Here is a 20801-nt window from a genome sequence, read left to right on the forward strand (position 1 = left end):
GGTTGGGTTATAAGAATGAGCTGGTGATGCTGAAAGCTCATCCTCTGTGCATTGTTGCTGAATTAAATCTTGGAGACAAGAGTTTGGGGTCAAGTAGAAAAGACTAGCTTTATTGCTTTGCCAGGCAAAGGGGGACGCAGCAGGCTCCTGCCTCAAAAAACTATGTGTCCCAACCTGTGAGGATTTGATGAGGAGTTTTATAGCAAGCCTTCAAGGGTGGGTTTGCTGATAAGATTAGGGTGTGTGCAGGGCCTGCACTCTTCTAATCTGGTCTCAGGTAATCTTTTTGATGAGCTTCTCTGGTTCCTTTAATCTCATCTCAGATGGTCTTCTGTGGTATAAAGAATGCTTACATCTTCTATTGTTGGGTTTTAATTCTATAAAGAGCTTAAAGATATTTTTATGTGTGTCACTTGAAGTGGAACCAGGACCCTGCCCCAAGGCTGCACTATTGTTTCTTGGCTGCCCCTCCCTTGTATTTGCATCCCTACCCTTCCCAGATTAGCAACTTTTTGAATATACCCTTTGGAGCTCAGGGAAAGTCATGGAGACTGGGGTCTGTCCCCTACAAGAAATGGGGGACACGGAAAGGCTTCCTTGCCCAGGAGCCCCACAGAGTCCTGCTCGGTTTCACTGGTAGTAATGTATCCATGTTAAAGTTCTGATTTTTATGGTTATATTAGGAGTACATAAAAAAAGAACTTCCTTCCTTTCCTTCCTTCCTTCCTTCCTTCCTTCCTTCCTTCCTTCCTTCCTTCTTTCCTTCCTTCCTTCCTTCTTTCTTTTCCTTCTTCTTTTCTTTTTTTTTGTAGAAAATACACACAAATACAATTTAAGTATTTGACTGTAATGAAACATCAGACTGGCTATTTTCAAATGTTTCAGAAAAAAAAGTAATTTCTACTTTAAGATAAATTTTTGTTTTGTAAGTCTTCAGTAGGTTTGTGATTTTCAAACTTTAAGAAATATTACATTTTATATTATATTTTAAAATGTTTTAGGTGTTGATTGTTGTGATTATTGTATTATCATATTAGCTTGGATAGGTGAAGCACAGAAGATTTTTAGAGCACTGAAAATACTCTGCCTGTACGATACCATAATGTTGGATACAAGACATTATACAATGTCAAATTCAAAGACACAAAGAGCGAACCCTAATGTAAACTATGGACTTTGGGTGATTATGATGCGTCAATGTAGGTACATCAATTAAACCCACAATGTACGTTCAACAAATGTAACACCCTAGTGGGAGATGCTGATCATGGGGAGGCTATGCATGTATGGCTGCAGGGGGTATATGGGAACTCTCTGTCTCTTCCCCTCAATTTTGCTGTGAACCTTAAACTGCTCTAAAAAAATAGAGTATTAATTTAAAAAAAAAGTGCTTGTGTACAGGCAAAATTGTGTTAACCGGAAAGCATGAGACATGATGTTTTGGTTAATTGGACTCAGCATTAACCAAGAGTAAAATGGAAATTCCCTTCTCTTTCAGTATTTGGTTGGCATATTTCCAACAATAACAGTATGCTGCACTGCCCTAAGGTGTCAAGGGAAAGGCACTTGTGATAAATGTATTTGGCAATCTATCTGTCTCAGAGCTTTTCACCTATCAATGTCCTTACTAGTCTTTCCCTGGAACTACTCAGGGTGGAACAAACTGAGCTAAATCTGTGATTCTTCAAAAAGATGTGGGTTCTAAAGTTGCTTTCAGGAACAAATCCTTGGCATTGGCTAAGGCAAGAGAAAATCTGGCTATGGTTCAAGGATTCAGAAGTTCTGGTTTTCTTATCAAAGTGATGGCCAAATTTTTCTCCCATCTCAATTTGCTAAAAGCATCAGGTCTTACAGACATTTAGTCCTCTTCTAATTCCTGTAATAGAAAGTTCTATATGCCTTAGGATATTTGGTTTCTGTACCTCAGGGTCTTCATTGTAAAATAAAAGTTATATTGATAGTACTTATTTCGCAGAATTCTTATGTGGACCATGAGAATAAAGTATCTGGATGGAAAGAGCTTTGGTAAGAAGTGGCACACTTTGATAAATAAGATTAGTTGATGGAAATCACTGATAGTATGATTGCTTACTTCATTTTTTCCCATTGAGCACATCAAAATCTTGATTTTGAGTTAGTCAGGATCCATCCAATATCTGAAAGGGATCTTTCTATAAAACTCAAAGAAAACTATGGAAGGGTTTTTTTTGGTTATGACTGCACATGCTTCACAGAATGAGAACCACATTTCGTTTACTAAATTCAGAATAATAAATGACTGATGATTGCATATAAGAAAGCAAAAATAATGTATAATGGGGTGTTGAGTATTTTTGAATTTCTTCTATCTCTTCTTGGGAACCCCCTAAACATGGAATAGCTAAGAGATTGCCTGGTCTCTATTCTGGTTCAGCTGAATCATTCTGTTGTTTCCCTGACTGCCTTGCTTTCTCAAGGGTTATATCAGTCTACACTGAGCTGTTGCTTCCTCCCATCAGAGCTATTAAAAATTACAGAAATATTTCTCATTCTCTGTCGGTTATTTGTCAGTTTCATTTTAAAGTAACAAAGTCTGTATTCATTATGTTGCAAAGGGGAAATACACTGTACCCCTACCCTGACACTAGCTATTATTAGTCTAGGAAAGCACAAGAGCCTCTCTTTGCTAGGGTTGTCCCTAGAAAATGTATTTCTTGTTAATCTGGAAGATCTGTGGTCCCACAATTCCCTGCGCTGTTTTGCACTGGCTTTCTGCTATAAGTATGCTATAAGTATGAGTATGTTCCTCATTAAGGACCAGGCTAGAAATACATTTCACCCAGTTGGAAGCATACCACCACCATCACACTGCTCCTCGTCATTGAGACTTTTACTAGGTTAATACAGTGCAGAATTTAACTGCTTTTTTTTTTTTATAATCCATGTTATTAGGACACAGTTTCACATACATTGATCCTTATTATTAATTGTCTATAGTATTATGGAGAATTTCATGGGTAAGGATAATAGGACAGGGCAATATCTCTCTCCAGAAAGCATTTAAGGCAGTGAGAACATCCAAGTCACTATTACTGCTAGATAGCTAGCATTTTTCAAGTTGTCTTTTGTCAGGAAATAAGGCTTATGTTTTTAAGCTTTTGAGTCACAGAGACCATCCCTTAGGAAGAGAAAGTTTTAAGATTAAGAAATGACACTCTTCATATCTCCACGGTGCTTCACTGAATTCTTTGCTCATCACTCAGCCTCTTCACAACATTGCCCTCATCACTCAACGATCACTGGATCAATGAGTAAGTTTTATGTCATCCACTCCCATCCCCTTCATCCCCCAAAAGAAACATCATCAGGTACTAATGCCAATGTTAATAAACTGAGTCAGAAAAGCAGAAATTCTTTGTACAATTTATAGTCATCATTACATATTCAATAGCACACAATCTTTTTTTTTTTCAAACTGAAATTTTTAAATAATTTGTTTCAGCTTGAATTCATTCTATTGGGACTATTATAATAGAATATCTGCAAAATTTAAATGTTGAAACGTTGAATTAAAGTAATAAGATTTGGTTTCAAAGTTTATATAAATGCTACTGATAAACCTAAATGACAAAATTATTCTAAAGAAGCCAATATAAAATTTTCTGTCAAGATCACATTTGACATGTGATAAGGGAAACTTGATAAGCAGGAACTGAACTGGAAAGAACTTATTTTTCACAGATAATAAAAGCCCAGAGGTGGGGCATCCAGGACCAACAAGGGAACTGTCCTATGCTGTCAGATACCTTTGCTCTGTCCAGTTTTCTGGTCAGCCCTACTTTGTGTGTCCTGTACCCACAAGCTTCTCTACTTCAGCACATTGTGACTATGTTCCACAGGAAGAGAAAAGGGCAAATGGGCAAAGTCCAAATAGTAACTGCCAACTGACTGCCTTTCTCACTAGCATTATAGGAAATCACTCTCAAAGACTTCCCTCTAAATCTTACTGGCCAGATGCATGGCGTATGGCTGCCCTAGTGGCATCAAATTCTGCAAAGCTAAGTATTTTAAAATGGGTATGTTGCCATCTCACAGAAAAGCAGAATTCTGAGTAAAAAAAGAAATTGAGAATGGACATTAGGCAAGATATTAGCAGTATTGGCCACAATAACCTAATAAATAGATTCTCATAAAAAATAACAGTCTCTTTGACACTAGTCTTGGCAATGATTTTTTGGATTTGACAACGAAAGTATGGCAACAAAAGCAAAAGTAAATGAATGGGACCACATCAAATCACAACATTTCTACACAAAAAAGAAGCAATCAACAAAATGAAAGGGCAACCTATGGAATGGGAGAAAATATTTTCAAATCATATAACTGATAAGGAATTAATATCCAAAAAGATAAGGAGCTCATACTACTCAGGCACAATCAAGATCTGGTCTACAGGCAGCCCTCAGGAAGAGGGGCTTCTGGCATTGTTGACAGATAAACTGATAGAAGTGGAGGCAAGGGATTTATAACAGCATAACAAGCACTTGTCACGACTGAGTTCTCCATAGCTGGAAAACAGAACAAGCCATGGAGGCCCTAGGGGTCAGGCAGGGCCAAAGGGATCTGATGGCAGAGGGGAAGCATGTCAACTGGTCCTTACAGGGCACCTTGCATGGATGCTCTGAAGCAGCTTTCAGATCACATGGGTGGGGAAAATTGGTCCTACCTGCTGAAGGAGTGAGTCCATTGGTCAAAGTTTATTCATGTTTTTCTGGTCTCTTTTCAGGTTTCTTTTTTTATTTAATTTAATTTTTATTTTATATTGGGATATAGTTGATTTACAATATTGTGTTAGTTTCTGGGGTACAGCAAAATGGTTCATGTATAACCATGACCATAATTCATAACCATAATGAATGTATATCCATTCTTTTTAAGATTCTTTTCCTATATAGGTTATTACAGAATATTGAGTAGAGTTCCCTGTGCTATACAGTAGGTCCCTGTTGATTATCTATTTTATATATAGTAGTGTGTATATGTTAATCCCAAACTCCTAATTTATCCCTTTCCCCTCACCTTTTCCCTTTGGTAAACATAAGTTTGCTTTTGAAGTCTGTGAGTCTGTTTCTGTTCGTAAATAAGTTCATTTGTATCATCTTTTTAGATTCCACGTATAAGTGATATCATCTATTTGTCTTTCTCTGTCTGACTTACTTCACTTAGTATGATAATCTCCAGGTACACCCATGTTGCTGTAAATGGCATTATTTCATTCTTTTTTATGGCTCTGTAATATTCCATTGTGTATATATACCACATCTTCTTTTTCCATTCCTCTGTTGATGGACATTTAGGTTGCTTCCATGTCTTGGCTATTGTAAATAGTGCCGCAATGAACATTGGGGTGCATATATCTTTTTGAATTATGGTTTTCTCCAGATATATGCCCATTGGTCAAAGTTTATTCATGTTTTTCTGCTCTCCTTTCAGGTTTCTGACCCTTCCCCCAACCCCCAAATTCTTAGTTATCTAGTTCCTTGCTGTTTCTCTGCTGCTGAAATCTGTTCCTTCTCACCATCTTTGCCTCCAAAATAAAATGGCACCAATATCATTTCTTATTCTGATAGTACAATGCCACAGACACAGTGTGCCTTCATTTCAACAAAGCTTTGGATAAGATCTCTTCTGGTATTTTCCCCACAGTCTCCAGCACTGAAACTCTGTGTTTTCTACAGTTTCTTGTGGACATATTTTCCAGTTATATTGGAAGGACTTTAATCACTGTGAGAGTAAAGATTAGTTCCTTCAATACTCCAGCTGCTCCTGATACCACCTAGGACTTTTCCTGAAGTCTGCATTGAACTATCAATATAATAAATGTTTAGTCTAGTTTGAGTAATTATTCATTTGAAGAAGAAAATACTGCCAGGTAATGAAACTCAAATGAAATGTTTTGAGTTCTGTAGATATCTTCCTTGATAACGTTTTATAATTCCAATGCAATAATGCAGGATGATAATTAATTATGCCAGGATTGTATCTTATTGGAGGAAAGACTTTTAGCCACTTTTTCCCATACATGCTCTGCCTATGCTGGCCTATTTCTTAGCAGCTCTATCTCCCTATCGCCCATCTCCCATCCAAGAAAAGAAATTAACCTGATTATTCAAATTCAGAGATTCTGGTTGCACACAGTTATTAGTGGGCATTGACACTGGGTGTACGATCACTGGATATAGCTATAAAGTGAGGAGTTCAGGCTCCAGGATTTCTCATTGTCATTTCCTTTTTTTGTATTGTGTAGCAGAATTGGTAAGCAAAGTTGGGGATTCCTCTTCAATTTTGGTGGTCTTCCTCTGACTCTCATTCTGTGTCTGGGTGGGTGAATGGACTCCTGTATCTTTCTGTTTCATGCCTGCTGATTTAAACTGTGGAGGTCTTAGGGTGAAAGAAATGTTTAGGATGTTCCTTTTAGACCTAAAGCCTAAGCTGGGAGCTTCAATTTATCTTTTGACCAAGGCTATTAGTTGTATTAGGATACAGCAACCAACAAAATGACACTTTTTTATTCCTGTCATTCCTGTCCTGTTTTGACCCTTGGGTATCCTACTTAATAGGATTATTAACCCTGTGGGAGGGATTCTTGGCTGTGACATAGGAAAAGCTTTCCTAGCCTCTTGTATTTGTCAAGGTTCTTCAGAGAAACGCAATCATAGTAGATTTATTATGAGAAATTAGCTGTTGCAACTATGGAGGCTGAGAAGTCCTATGATCTTTTGTCTGCAAGCTGAAGACCCAAGAAAGCCAGTGTTGTAATTTAATCTGAGTCTGAAGGCCTGAGAATCAAGGGAGCTTGAGGGCAGGAGAAGATAAGATGAGATGTCACAGCTCAATCAGTTTGGTAGGAAAAAAGAAAGGAGGCAAATTCCTCTTCGCTCCATTTTTTGTTCTATTTAATTCCCAGTGGATTAATTGATATCTACTCACATTGGTGAGGATAATCTATTCTACTGAGTTCACTCATTCAAATGCTAATCTCTTTTGGAAATACCTTCACAGACACACCCAGAAATAATGTTTAATCTGGATACTCTGTGATCAATCAAGTTGACACATAAAATTAGTCATCATACTTCCTGACTCCAAAATAATTATAATACCATCAAAATTTGTCCCTGACCTCTAAGATACCTTAGAATATTTAATGACAAGTTCTGTAATCAGTTATTTATAGGCCTATGTCTATGTTAGCTTCTGCTATATGAGGATAAAAAATGCATTTAATTTCTCAGGCAGGTGGTATGATGTTAAATACAGAAGTTATTTTTTTCAATGAATGATAGCATAATTTTAAGTGTGTCATTTCAAAAACATATTTTCAGATATTTGGAGCTTCTTTTAAGGAAGCATTTAATTGAGCATGTACTATATACCCTAAAAGGCATTATACTCATTTAGAGATGAGGAAATTGAGGCTCCAGGAGGTTATGGAGTTTGTCCAAGTGTCCATGCTGAAGAAGTGACAGAGTTGAGATTCCAACAAAGGTATGTGCAACTCCAGAGCCAGCTCCTGGCCTGAACCACTGCCTCTGAGAAGGCTCAAGGGTCTGGAGTGGGGGAGGGGGAAAGTTCCACTTATCCTTGGTCAGACAACATTATCTCATGTGACTATCAGTTTTCCTGGCTCTGGGCAGCAACTTGGCTAGTCTTGGTGATGAGATATTTTTGGTCCAGTGACTGTTATGAAGGCATAGTTAACTAAAAAATAGTCTTATGAATAATAATTGTCACTTTCATCATGTTGTTTATTTACAAAAGATTTGGAGTAAGATGAGGGGGGCGGGGGCACTGTCAGGAAATTAAGAAAACCAGAGGAGGCAAGGCAGGAACACCTGGGAGGAAAAAAACTGAATTCCAGCTGTTTATTAAGAATATATTTAAAAATATATATTATATTAAGTATGTATTAAATGTATTATATTAAACACTTATTGAATACATTATATTAAATACATATACTATAATATAATGTATTATAAAGTATAATAAAATATTGTATTATATTATTATACATAATAAAAAGGAAATCTTTGGTCTCAGGCTGGCCATTTCTATATGAGAGAGGACAAAGTCTGAGTGTCTCTAGAAGGAATGACTATGGAAGGCTGATTAGAATATTCAAAGAAGAGAATAAAAGCCAGTTTTAACCTATGCTTTCTCTTGTGTAGTCTTAATCACAACTGGATTTAGCAACTTTAGGATATACCGCTCTATACTTAAGACCAACTAATGAAATATAGAGGATTGGTTTTTACTGTTAATTTGAACAAGTCTTCTTAGTTTAACTTCTAGGAGTCATTCTAAAGAAACAGAAAAGCAAGGGAATAACAGAATGTTGTTATCACGCTTTTATTTTGTTAATCATTGAGATAAGTTTGAATAATTTTGTTTCAAGTCTACAAAGAGATTGAAACAATTTATTTGATTGCAAGCAATAAAATTAAAAAGTTTAAAAACATAATCCAGGACCATGGAAAATAGAGTTAGAAGTACAAAGAATGGATCAGGAAAAGTTTGTGTAAGGATAAACATCATAATTTCCTAGATAGTTACTGAAATTAGGTCTACAGATTTAGCTCTGAGGTTTCTGGCAGCCAAAGAAGAAATGTTATGTTGTTCCGGGAGAACATTCATCTAGTTGTTAACAAGACAACCATATCCAAGCCCTATTGTTTGTGCAGATACTTCAAGTTTTCTCAATGAATGCTTATGACGTGTAATCTGCAGCCAGTTGTACTCATGTGTCTCCCCCAGGGCTTTATTTCCCTCTTCTATGAAATTTGCCCTGGAACAAATGTTCACACCTCTGGGTACCACGGAACACAGCACAAACGGGTCAAAGTCACCATGTCCCATTTGAGATCATGTTCCACAGAAACTATTTATCCAGTGATAACAGAACAGACAAAGATTGTTCTTTGTCTCCATACTTTCTGTTTCCGTACCTTTTCTCCTGGAATTCTAAATAAGTATAAGCTATAATCTCCCCCCTTTTTTGCTGGAATTACAATGTGATGAAGTCCTACCTATTAATTTCATCTTCAAATGTATGCATGCATGACTTTTTGAAGTGATGGTATTTCTGTTCCTTTGAGAGAACATTCATATTTGAAATCTCTCTAGAGCTAGAAAACATAGCAAAAGGAAATAAACTGGTCCTAGAATATACTACATTTTCCTGGGGGAGTAGGAAGAGGAGAGGAAAACATGTGCCAAAGAGAAAGATATCCTTATTTACAGATGGGTCGTTAGATTATAGGAATTCCAGAGCATCAAGAACCAACCCCCCTCCCCCCGCCAACCCCGCCACCTTTAAATTCTTTCAATTCTAAAATACTTCTCAATAGCTGAGGGTTCAATTCTTTTCATTCAGTTGATATCTCATTGGTCTTCTAATCACTAACACCTTAGCGTGACTATGTTGAAGATTCCTCTCAAGCCAGAGAACTTGCTCAGGGAATATCTTGGGTATAATGAGGAACAAATGACACATTAAATACATTTTGGATGGAAAGAAGCTGGAAAAAGAGGGTTTCAAATCCAGTTCATTGCATAAGAGTTGAACCCTTAATTATAAGACAACTAAGCCAGGGATCAGATTAGTATATAGTTCAATGTCAGATGTATGAATAATGAAAACTGCTGTAATTACTTCATGCACTCTTATAAGCCTTGTCTTATAAACAAATTTGGAAATTTTGGACCATCCCTAAGCATTTCTAGATGTCCTTATAAAAATCTATTTAGTTTTTATTTTTAACTAGATGTAGACATCAATCGATGAAATAAATGGTGGAGTGTATAACCTATATTATTGACCTTAAGTCAAAGGTTACTTTCCTAAAAAAGATACACTATAAATCTTTTCCTCAAAAAAAAATAAAAACTTAAAAATAATGTTATGTTACATTCATTTTACTTGATCTGAAAATGACTTCTTCTAGCTCTCTGGTCAGGGACATCTAATAAGTATAGTGAGTTATACATAGTATGTTCTTTTGTCTAAACTCAAAATAAGGATAGGCTTCCATAAGTCTTTTCCATGTTCTTTAATAACAATTTGTATTATATGAAAATTCTGTCTAATATGGAAGATGGCTGATTATTGATAGTTCACACACAAAATACATTTCACCCAAAGATTTAATCATGTGTATGTTGCCTGTGTAATATAGAAAATTATGGTATTATATGTCATTATAAACACAAATTAAACACAGGCTTTAACAGTAAATAATACAGTCATCTGGCTTTTGTTAATAATTTTTGATAACCACCTATTGGAAATAAAACAAAGTTTCAGAAGTGCAAATGGTGTGTAATTTTGACAGAAGTTTCTTTTTTCCTTTAGTGGGCCCACAGCTAAGCCATTGATAGACAAGCCCATGGGAGACAAATTAGCTCATGTAGACAAAGTGAGAGAGTGGCATGGACACATATACACTATCAAACGTAAAATAGATAGCTAGTGGGAAGCAGCTGCAGAGCACAGGGAGATCAGCTCGGTGCTTTGTGTCCACCTAGAGGGGTGGGATAGGGAGGGTGGGAGGGAGGGAGATGCAAGAGGGAAGAGATATAGGAACATATGTATATGTATAACTGATTCACTTTGTTATAAAGCAGAAACTAACACACCATTGTAAAGCAATTATACTCCAATAAAGATGTTAAAAAAAAAAAATTAGCTCATGTAACTCGTATGCTCCAGGAGTTTTCCCACAGTACCACTGGGTCAGTGCTTGGACAAGACAATTTACCATGTCTCTGAGTGTCCAACTCCCAAGGGCACATTAATTTTGCCTCCCCAGAATCAGGTTGAGGTCTGAAGTTCTGTGTTTATGATCATGAAGTATACTTTGGCTAGCAGAATGAGAGAAAGAGTTGGGTTTTCACTAAACTCACCCATTACCTTGACTTCAAAACTATTACATTGATACTACCTGATGAAAATAACCAACTTCAAATGATGGTAGAAGCTAAAATACAGTTATACCATCAGAGGTCTACCTGTGACAGGAAATAAAACCCAAATCATCTAAGCATTTCTATGTAAAATGATAGCAAAAGAGAAATATATAATTTTGGAGTCATTATATGAAGAAATAATGGAAGGGATATCTCTTTATTTAAGTTTGTTTTAATACCAACTGGAAAGTCTTTCAAAGTCTGTGAATCTCATTAGTCAAAGCATGAAAGTAGACCGAAGGGCATTTATGAGAGATTCAAAAAGATGATATAGAACTTGAAAAACTTGTAGAAAAATATGAATATTTTGGGGAAAAATTCATCAAAAACATCTGAAATGTTAACCCCAGTCAAAGAGAGATATGAATAAAATAGGTAAGAGATTTAGCTATGAATAAACTAGAGGAAAATTAACTAGATAAAAAAAATTTATTGATAAAATACCTTTTAAAAGTATAATATATATATTTTAAATCATGCTCTGTCTCAACTTCTTAAAACTGGAAATATTTTAGAATATGAGAAATTTCAAAACATATTAATTATACACCACAGCACTTTTTTTAGTATTAGAACTTTTTTTTTTTTCCAAATGTACTCTCTATTTAGGGAAATCATGGTTGCCACTTTGTATTTAAAAAACTACTCATTTTCCTCCTAATCCATTATATACAGTTGAATTAAATATGTCAAAACAAATATTACAAAAATGTTCACATTGTGGGCAAACTAGGGAACTAGAATTGTGTTTTGTTTTGTTTGTTTTTTTTGACACAACTACTTTTTCATGATAGATGTGATCATTTCTTGAATTTTGTTTTCCTGCATTTTCTTTCACTTTGTATTATTCTTTCTTGTATTTCTGATGAAATTTCTGATGAGACATAGATGATCATAAGGTAGCTCATAAAAGGAAAGTGACTTGGATTATTTGGAGTCCTAATGGCAGCTTCTGGTATAACCACTAAGGGTATTAGGAGGTGGGGAAAATCAGAGGTAAAGCAGGCTCTAGATTTATGATTTACGTACTTGTTTTGGAGATCCTGATCCATGGACTGCAAAGCAGTGAAATACAAACCTTGGCCCTGATGAAGAAAGAGAGAGAGTAAGAGAAAGAGAGAGTGTGTGTGTGTGAGAGAGAGAGAGAGGGAGAGAGAGAGAGTGAGCTCCAGTGGATGATGTTTAAGCACAAATTGGAAAACAACAGAATTTTGAATTTGAAGTATTGATAAAAAAAACTTTCATCTAATTTTGAGCAAAATTTATCTTATAATTTGGTAAATTTAACTGGAAAATATTTACTTTAAAACAAACTTCTGTAATGATATGCTGAATATCTATTTGTTTTTTTCCAAGTCAAGCACAAGTACAGTTGACCCTTGAACAACATGGGTTTGAATTGTGTGGGTCCACTTATACACAGATTTTTTTTCAATAAATATATTGGAAAATTGTTTGGAGGTTTGAAACAATTTGGAAAAACTCGCAGATGAACTTCATAGTTTAGAAATATTGAAAAAATTAAGAAAAAAATAGGTATATTATGCTTGCATAAAATACATGTAGGTACTAGTCTATTTTATCATTTACAACCATAGAATATACACAAATCTATTATAAAACATTATGGTTTATCCAACTTTACACACACAAATATTTATAGTCCATGGCACCATTCACAGTCAAGAGAAATGTAAACAAATGTAAAGATACACTATTAAATCATAACTACATAAAAGTAACTGTAGTTCCTACTGTACCACTGTAATAATTTTGTAGCCACTCCTGTTGCTGTTGCAGTGAGCTCAGGTGTTGTGAGTATCCACTTAAAACATCGTGTGATGCTAATTATATCTGCATGTACAGTTTGTTTCTCCAGTAAATTGTATAGCTCAGTAAAAAGTGATCTTTTGTGGTTCTTGCGTATTTTTCATCATGTTTAGTGTCATACCGTAAACCTTGAATAACACTCTGGGACCCATATGAAGTGCCACTAGTCATGTTGGAAGTGCTCCCAAGAAGCAGAGAAAAGTCTCAACATGACAAGAAAAAGCTGAATTGCTTGACATGTGCCATAGATTGAGGTCCACAGTTGAGGTTGCCCACTATTTAAAGATAAATGAATCCAGCATAAGAACCACTGTAAAAAAAGAAAAGGAAATCTGTGAAGCTGTTGCTGCAGCTACTCCAGCAGTTGTAAAAACTTTGCACTTTTTGAAAAATACTTTTTTATCTTGTATAAAAAATACTTTTTTATCTTGTATAAAAAATACAGCTTTATTTGGGCGTAGGATTGCTATGAGAAAGGCATACCTATAGACTCTAATATGATTTGAGAAAAAGTGAAGTCATCATATCACAATTTATAGCAAAAGGAAAGTGAAGGATCTAAAACTGGAGAATTAAATGCTGGCAAAGAATGGTTTGATAATTTTAGAAAGAGATTTGGCTTGAAAAATATGTCAAGATAACAGGAGAAGCAGCTTCTGTTGACCAAGAAGCTGCAGATGAGTTCACAGATGTCATTAGGAAAATCATTGAGGAGAAAGAATATCTGCCTGAACAGATTTTTAAGGCAGACAAATGTGTCATATTCTGGAAAAATAATGCCACAAAGGACACTTAGTAATAAGGAAGAGAAGTGAGCACCGGAATTCAAAGGAGAGGCTAACTCCACTGTTTTGTACAATGCAGTTGGATTTATGATTAAGACTGCCCTTTATCTATAAAGCCACTAATCCCCTAGCCTTGAAGGGAAAAAGAAACACCAGCTGCCAGTCTTTTTGTTGTACAACAAGAAGGCTTGGACAAAGAGAACCCCTTTTCTGGATTGGTTTCATTGACGCTTTGTCCCTGAAGTCAGGAACTATCTTGCCAGTAAGAGATTGCCTATTAAAGTTCTTTTGATATTGGACAATGCCCTTGGCTACCCAGGAACCCACGAGTTCAACATGGAAGACGTCAAACTTGTCTACTTGCCCCCAAACACAGCATCTCTAATTCAGCATCTATATCAGGGGGACATAAGGAGCTTTATGGCTCATTACATATGGTACTCTATGGAAAGGACGGTCACTGCAGTAGAAAAGAAACTTGATAGAAAATCATGAAAGTATGAAAGGATTACATGATTGAAGATGCCATCATTGTTACAGAAAAAGCCTTGAAAGCCATTAAGCCTGAAACGACAAATTTCTGCGGAAGAAAACTACATCCAGATGTTGTGCATGACTTCACCGGTTTTAGGACAGAGGCAATCAAAGAAATCATGAGAGATCCTGGAGAAGGCAAAAAAAAAAAAAAAAAAAAAAGTGAGAGGTGAAGTGTTTCAAGATAAGTATCTTGGAGAAATTCAAGAACTAATAAGACACCACACCAGAGGAATTAACAGAAGATGACTTGGTGGAGATGAGAGCTTCTGAACCAGTGCCAGATGATGAGGAAGATGTAGAAGTAACAGTACAGGAAACAAATTGGCATCAGACAGTCTGGCAGAAGGGTTCTGATTATTCAAGACTGCTTTTGACTTCTTTAACGACATGGAACCTTCTATGATATGGGCACTGAAACTGGAAGAAGGATTGGTACCATATAGAAACACTTGTACAGAAATGATAAAGCAAAAATGTCAGACATAATGGACGATGTATTTCTGTAAAGTTGGACTGAGTGTATCTGCCTCTCTCCCATCTCCCCTTCCACCTCCTCCACCTCTTCCACCTCTGCCACCCCTGAGACAGCAAGAACAACCATTCCTCTCCCTCCTCGTCCTCAGCCTACTCAACATGAAGACAATGAGAATGAAGATCTTCATGCTGATCCACTTCCACTTAATGAATAGTAAAGAATCACCATGCCATCAAGTTGGTAAACTTATCTCTTGTATGTGTCTGTGTCTTTTCTTCTATGCCAAGAAAAACTAATACCTGCACAGCAAGAACTGTATGAGAATTTTTTGTGTCATAATCATCATTACTGCTTAAGTACTCATTGTGAGTACTTAAGTACTCATTGTGAGTACATTGTGAGAACATTGTGCATAAGACTTGTATTGAAGCAGATAGTCTGTCTTTACATAGGGAGAAGGGATGTGATATTTAAAATAAAGTTAATAGTGTATTGGGACTTTCCTGGAGGTCCAGTGGTAAAGAATCCGCCTTCCAATGCAGGGGACAGGGGTTTGATCCCTGGTCGGGGAACTAAGATCCCACATGCTGCAAGGCAACTAAGCCCAAACGCCACAACTACTGAGCTCACGAGCCTCAATGAGAGAGCCCACATGCCTCTGCAAACTACAGAGCCCACGCACCCTGGAGCCTGCGTGCCACAACTAAAGAGAGAAAACCCGCATGCCACAACTAGAGAGAAGCCCGTGCCACAGCGAAAATCCCACACCGCAATGAAAGATCCTGCATGCTGCAACTAAGACCCGATGCAGCCAAAAAAAAAGAAAAAAAAAAGAAAGAAAATAAAATAGTGTATTAGTTTTCTTACTATTTAATAATTTTGCTTTCAAGGAATTACATTACCATACAGTATGCCTCTCTCTTGTAATTGGAGAAACTGCATATTAGCTTGTCATCACAGGTGAGTAGTTTTTTAAAAATGTAACATTTCCAATATTTTATGATGAGTATGACTGTAATACTGAATGCCGTAAAAAATTTATAATGATTCATTCATTAGTGTATAGACTAGAATACTGTGAAGCAATTGTATTGGTTATGCTACCACAAAGCAATCAAATTGCTGCTTCTTTGTTGTCAATGCATGAATTATTACACTGGTAAATAAATATGAATTTTTTTTTCACATCATCTTTTCATTTTCGATGTCTAGTGTTAGTAATAAATATAAAATCTACAGTGATTTGTATCATGTAGGACACTACTGGTGTAGGTATTGACAGAACTACACTTTGTTAACAGACAATGAAAATTTATGGCATCAATAAATACAGCATAGTACTATAAATTATTTTCTCTTATGATTTTCTTAATAACATTTTCTTTTCTCTGGCTTACTGTATTTTACAAATACAGTATATAATACATTTAATATGTATTAATCAATTTTTTTGTTATTGGTAAGTCTTCTGATCAACAGTAAGCTATTAGTACTTAGGATTTTGGGGAGTCAAACATTATATGCAAATTTTTTGACTGTGCAGGGGATCAGTGCCCCTAACCCCCACGTTGTTCAAGGGTCAACTGTAGTACTTTAAAGGGCCAACAAATAAAGGGTGACACAAAAGCCTAGTTTTAGAAAAGTATATTTCCACTGAATTTGTCCATAGGTTCCACTGGACCTTGCCAATACAGGGTTCTATAACATTTCATTCTAGTTTAAGACATCTGCAATCACACACTCCAGGTAATCAAGAAGACAGTACAGTAGTCCCCCTTATTTGCAGTTTTGCCTTCCTCAGTTTCAGTTACTCATGGTCAACCATGGTCTGAATATACGAAATAAAAAATTCCTTATATAAACAATTCATATGTTTTAAACTGCATGCCATTCTGAGTAGCGTGATGAAATCTTGCACTCTCCTGATCCGTCCTACCCAAGATGTGAATCATCCCTTTGTCCAGTATATCCTGCTATTCAGTCACTGAATAGTTGCCTAGGTTATCAGATCTACTGTCTTGATATCACAGTGCTTGTGTTCAGGAAACCCTTATTTTACTTAATAATTGCTCCAAAGCACAAGAGTAGGGATGTTGGCAATTCAGATATGCCAAAGAGAAGCTGTAAAGTGCTTCTTTAAGTGAAAATGTGAACTTTCTCAACTTAATAAAAAAAGAAAAAAAAAAAAAGTCATGTGCTGAGGTTGCTAAGCTCTATGGTAAGAATAAATCTTCTATCTGTGAAATTGTAAAGAGGAAAAAAACTGTGCTAATTTTGCTGTCGAAATTCAAACTTCAAAAGTTATAGCCACAGTGTGTGGTGAGTACATAGTTAAGATGGAAAAGGCATTCAATTTATAAGATATTTTGAAAAAGAGAGACCACATTCACATAACTTTTATTACAGTATATTGTTATAATTGTTCTATTTTATTATCGGTTATTATTGTTAATCTCTTACTGTGCCTAATTTATAAATTAAACTTTATCACAAGTTTGAACGTATAGGAAAAAACATAGTATATATAAGGTTTGGTACTATCTGTGGTTTCAGGCATCCACTGGGGGTCTTGGAAGGTATCCTTGCAGATAAGGGGGGAAGTACTATATAAAATATTTTCTTAAAGTGTTGGTGTAATTGTCTTCATTGTTACTTACTCACATATTTGGCTTTTCTCACATTTGATTTTGTTTCATAAAATTTTTTTCAATATAAAACAAACCAAGTTATTCTGTGAATGGCAACTGACAAGAAACTTGAACCCTGTAAAATGCAGCACAGTGTCGTGCAGTATTCCATCTCTGAGCCACAGTCTGGGTTTGGATCTTCAGCATCTCTTGCCTTGTCCATTCCACTCACTGGGCTCTTTTCCATCCAGTCACCCCCGCTCCACAGGTTGCCATATGGAATTTTCAAAATGTAAATACAGGCAAGCCTCATTTTATTGTGTTTCACTTTATTTTACTTTGCAGATATTGTGTTTCTTACAAATTGAAGTTTTGTGGCAGCCCTGCATCAAGCAAAGCTATTGGCGCCATTTTTCTAACACCAGTATTCTTAAATTAAGCTATGTACCTTGTTTATTAGACATAATGCCATTGCACACTTAATAGATTACAGAATAGTGTAAATATAAGTTTTGTATGCATGGGGAAACCAAAAAATTCAGGTGACTCACTTTATTTCAATATTTGCTTTATTGCGATGGTCTGGAACCAAACCTGCAATGTCTCCCAGGTATGCCTGTGTACTCATGTCACTCTTCTTCAAAAAGTTTTCAAGTGATTGCTTATAACCTAAAAGATAATAGAAAACATTAGATTGGCTTACTGGGCCCTTTAGACCATGGGCTCTGCCTACTCTCAGCTTCATCTGCCGCTACTCCCTTGATTCTCTCTGCGTTTGCTGTGCTAAGAAGGTTGGCACCCCCCCCCCCAACAAAGACATGGTGTCGTGATGCTTCCTTGGCAGGGGCAGCTCTTTCTTCTTGCTGTTCAGTGAACTTCTGCTCTCCCTTCAATTTTAAATGTTAACTTTGCCAATTTACCAAGAAATACCATTAGGTATTCCTTTTTCTCTTTCTGGTTCCTTATGTGTAACCCTTTTAGAATGCCAGTTATAATTGTTTTGAACTTCTTACTAATTCAACACTTTCACATAGAGATGCTTTAATAATTCCTTGCTGAAAGAATGAGAGAGAAACAAATAGCTGCTTAGCAAACATTAAGGACCAGGAATGTCATATTGCTGTCTTCCACCAGGCTACTGAAACCTTTGCGATCACACACATAATATAATCGATACCCTCATGTGACCAAAAAATTCTATGACCAGATCATTGTCCTACAACGGAACGTCTTCTGAAAAACAGGTTATCTATAGATAGTGCCCTCTAGTTTGACAACATTTTAAAACTTAATTAACCTAACCCTTTTATTACATACATGAGAGAAATCAAGCCCAGGGAGATGAGGAAAATTTCCTAAAATAACAGCTGAAATGAGAGGTGGGACAGAACTAAATCAAACTGTCCAGATACCCAGTCAGATATTCTTTATAATAATATAGTGAGATTTTTACTATGCAAACAAACCAAAAACAAGAAAACAAACCCCACCCACCAATGGTTTTTATATTATTTTTTCTATCTATCTATCTATCTATCTATCATCATCTATCATCTATCTATTCTTTGTTTATTCATTTATTAAATATTATCAAATACCAAATATCACGATGTTCAAGACACCATGCTAGGTGTTATGAACGCAACAACAAATAGCATATAGATTCTGCCCTCCAAGTATTCACGCTTCAGCTCTTACCTGTCTCCTTTCTCTTCTCCTTCAGTTTTTCCTTCCCTCTACCTGAGGAGACCCTGTTAGATGGGTCTTCAGCTAAATACTCTAAGTGAATTGAGTGATGGAAGAAAAGTAGCACAGAATTGGGCATCCTTAGAGCCAGAATGTGGTTCAGACTCTACCTCTAAGCCTTGAGACCTTAACAGTCACTTCACCTTTCTGAGTATTATTAATTAGTTCACAGATCTAAGTAGTCATTGTGATCTCTACTCCACCTCTGCAGAGGCCACTTTGAGAAGCAAATGATGGAGAGGATGCATTTCAAAGCCATTGGTTTTAGAACCATGAGAGTTGGGTCTGAACTTCTGCTCTACTAATTATTAGCTGTGTGACTGTCTTCTCATGTTCAAAATGGGGTTATATTAGCCACCTTATCTCTGTAAGTATTAGCAATATTGTAAATAGGGATCAAGGCCTGACATTTAGGACATTATCAATAATATATTTCTTATTCTTGTTCTTATTCTCAGATATGTATGTTTGGGGGCACTTTATCCATCCTAAACTTTCTGTAGACACCTAAGAAATTATTTTTCTGCCACACAAGCTATCTAAAGTCTGCCATTTGTGAGATGACCGTCCAAGTCTCCTTAGCCTGTACACGAGTGGTATAAGGATTTTCTTCCATAATTCCACACCTTTGCTCCAAAGGTCAGCAAGAATGCTGGGTGCACAGCAATGGCTAGGAGACTGAGCCTATGTGAAATGAGGGTTACTCTGGAATAAATTGTCATGTTCAAAAAATAAAGAATGAGTCAGCCCATGCCTCATTCCACAGGAAGGAGATTAGTTGCAGCAGAAAACATGTGGAGCTAATTTGGTTAGAAAGGAAATATTAACATCTTGAATTCCACAGAAAGACTCCTATGCTTGGAGTTTGTTGGATGATTTACAAAGCCCCATTATAGCTCTGCATACATGTAGTGGGTACATTATAAAAGGGCAAATCAAGGATGACTATTGTTGCAGTGAATGTTTGTAATATATATATATATTCAAAACCATGTTCCACATATGTAAACTTTACTGCTACGGAGCCTAGGGATTTTTAAGAGAATTGAAACAAGAAGTGATATTTACATAATGTTCTTTTGCGTTCCATTTTGGCCAAATTTTGAAATCTGATTTTAGAATAGCATATACTTGGAATGGAGTCAGAAGAGTATACTTCTACAATATGGAAGTCAGATGTAGTTGGAATAAATCAATCTTTCATTAATTTAGGGTCCCAACTGACTGCTAATTTTTTGTAATTCAGAACTTGAAACTTGTTTTTTGTAATGGCTCCTGAAATTACTATGAATTTTTATAGTTACTAGATCCTCGTCTTTATCACTTTTACTTTCTTTTATGTTTGACGTAGGAATAGTAGAATTTGTTTCTGTCCAATTCTATCTGTAGACTTGTCCCCAGCTTCTGTTTTGCTCTGCTTTTTGTTTTGGAACTTTTCTTCTCCTTCAGCCTTAGACAAAATGTACTATTCTTCAGGTACCATCTCCTTCCTTCCTTCCTTCTGTCCTTCCTCTCTCCCTCCCTCCCTTTTCCTTCTTTCTTTCTTTCTTTCTCTTTCTTTCTTTCTTTCTTTCTTTCTTTCTTTCTTTCTTTCTTTCTTTCTTTCTTTCTTTCTTTCTTTCTTTCTTTCTTTCTTTCTTTCTTTCTTTCTTTCTTTCTTTTTCTTTCCTTCCTTCCTTTTTCCTTTCTTTCTTCTGCAAGTGTTCCTAAGAGGATCCATAAAGACACGATACTAGAACAGATAAATAAATAAGGATTTCAGAGTTAACCAAATCAGGACTATTATGCAGTACT

Source organism: Eubalaena glacialis, chromosome 6 (assembly GCF_028564815.1).
Source record: "Eubalaena glacialis isolate mEubGla1 chromosome 6, mEubGla1.1.hap2.+ XY, whole genome shotgun sequence".
NCBI lineage: Eukaryota > Metazoa > Chordata > Mammalia > Artiodactyla > Balaenidae > Eubalaena > Eubalaena glacialis.